Here is a 2,719-nt window from a genome sequence, read left to right on the forward strand (position 1 = left end):
GCCTGCCTCAGCCTCCCAAAGTGCTGGGATTACAGGCATGAGCCACCGCAACTGGCCTGTTACATAATTTTTAACTCTACTGACTGAAATGTATTATACCCCTTTCTTTAAAATGCAGCCAAGATAAATTAGGATCATCAGTGGCAACTTTATTTTGATTCTGAGGTATTAGTAAATCCTTTATTTTATAATTTTAAGCATTAAGTGAGCATTCGCAAACTTGAAAGGTTTAAGCTAGATCTACTCCTATCCAGAGCTAAATGAGGAGAAAATCAATACCCCAAGTTACCTGCTGACAGCCTAGTCACTCCCTTGTGTCCAGGGCCAGGTGTTCCTAAGTGCCTTCTGTTCTGAGTGATCCAGATTAGTCTAGGAAGCCTGTAAGTTGTTCTGTTGGTGCAATTTTGCTTAGAGTACCTACATATCAAAGTGGCTTATTACCTCGAAACCCTAAAAACCTAATTTAAGTATGTTTAAATACTTCAGCTGACATGGTAAACTTTCCCCATCTGCAGAGGACATTAACTCAATTGCTAGTAAAAGACTTATATATGATGTTTTAAAATTATTTTTCCACATTTTTATCTCTGTTAAATGCTGACATTTTTCATTTTAAATATTACTGGCTGATACTTAAAGGAAATCCAGATACTGTCTTTGACAACCCTTAGATATTCATGGCTAGAGCTTATGAATCATGGTTTTCTTAAGTTAGGAAACATGTTACTATTAAAATAATTTTTTGGAGTGAGAGAATGCTAACATAGATTAGTTTATTTATGTCTAAACAACTTAACTTTAGCATTTATTGTTTTCTGTTTGTGTGTGTATAATCTATCATTGTTGTCAGAGACATAGCCAAAGAGGTGAAGATCCAGCTCAGATGCTGTAAGGGGGTACAGCTACTCATGTGTGCTTGATCTGCAGAGTTTAGCAGAGGTCCTTATTAAGCGAGCTAAAAGTATTCACACAGGTGCTAAACACTGTGCCAAATATTTGTGCTGAAAGCAAACAAAAACAGTCCCTGACGTCCAGAACTGATCTGACATTCACATTTAGACCTCAATACAAGCTAGTCTGATGTTCATGGCCAGACCCTTGTGTTCTGCCCTTGGGCATGTACAATCTCACAGAATGTCAAAAGTGCAGTCTGGAATCATCATAAAATAACAGGTCACTCTGCAACACAAAATTCTAAACATTCCTGTCACCAAATGAGTGCCTGCTACTGTACCAGTTATAGCTGTATCTTCGTGCTAGTCTGTCCTCCCTATGGATAAGATTTATTGAGATACCGAATTATAGATTCACTCAGAAATCTGTAATTTCTGACACCCTCCAATCTAGAGCGAACCCCCACTTCCTTAGATGCTCTGCCAATTCGCCCAACTAAAGCCCAGTTCCTGTAAGAGGCTCTTAATAGCACCATCTTATTGAGACATCCCTTGGTTCCCTAGGCTGTGTCTTCTCACTAATTGCAAGGAGGAATAAACCCAACCTGTTTATAGGGCTGTTCCAGTGGGCTTTGGGTAAAGGGTGTTGATGATGTATATTGTCTATTGAATCCTCAAGGCAATTCCATGACTTAGTTCTGTCAATTGAGAAAAATGATGATGCAAATCTCAGTCATTTTAGGAGATTTATTTGCCAAAGTTAAGGATGCGCCTGGGAGACAGGTCTATGCCCTTCTCCACAGATGATTTTGAGGGCTCCAAATTTAAAAAGGAAAGGGTGGGAAATTGAGACGTACACAATTTTCATGTAAGAGGGGCATAGAGAAAAATAGTTAATCATGCCTTTGGCTCAGTGAATCTGCATTTTTTACATAAGATGACAGAAACAAATGGGGCAGAGGAAAAATACAGGGAATCTGCATTTTACATAAGATAAACAGACAAAATGGGGAAGGGGAATAATCAGATAGGCATTTATGTCTGGTGGGCCAGAGTAACTGCACCTGTAAAGATAAGCTGTCAATTAACATTCTCGTGAAATTTTAACAGGCCACTAGGAATTTCCTTGTGGGCAAAATATGAGGAGGCATGTAGCTTTTCATCTTGTAGCCATCTGATTTAGGAACCAAAACGGGGAGGTGGGTTTGTGTGACCCAATTCCCAGCTTGACTTTTCCCTTTGGCTAAATGAGTTTAGGGTCCCAAAATTTAATTTCCTTTCACAGTTCTCATTATTCTCATTCTCCAGGTGAGGAAGCTGAAATTCAGAAAGCTTACGTATCTTGCCCAAGTTGATGTGGATATTAAATGGCACATCCAGGCTTCAGAATTAGGTCTGTTGTGCTCCCAATCCTATGCTCTTTAAAATTCAAGTTTTCAAATCACCATAATATTTTATACAGGCCAAAAATGAAATGTAACATACATTTAAGTTATGCTACATATTAAAATGAACACACATGAATTTGCTACCCAACTTAGGAACAGGCAGGAATTTTAGATCTATCGTTGTATATTTCTTAAGGCTTTAAAAAATCCTATCCTATCTTTTTTATCTCATTTCCCAGAGCAAATCAGTTACCTATGTGTTATGGTTATCATTGCCTTCCCTTTTTTTCTTTATTTTGTAAAATTTTGAAGGCAACTCAAATTTACAGAACAAAAATGCATATATAAAGTAACTTTTTCTTTTGTTTTTTTTCTTTTTTATCTCATAAGAAATAACTTTTTCTAGACCATTTTCAAGTAAGTTGCAAACCGGATGCC

Source organism: Colobus angolensis, unplaced genomic scaffold, assembly GCF_000951035.1.
Source record: "Colobus angolensis palliatus isolate OR3802 unplaced genomic scaffold, Cang.pa_1.0 Scaffold196, whole genome shotgun sequence".
Lineage (NCBI taxonomy): Eukaryota > Metazoa > Chordata > Mammalia > Primates > Cercopithecidae > Colobus > Colobus angolensis.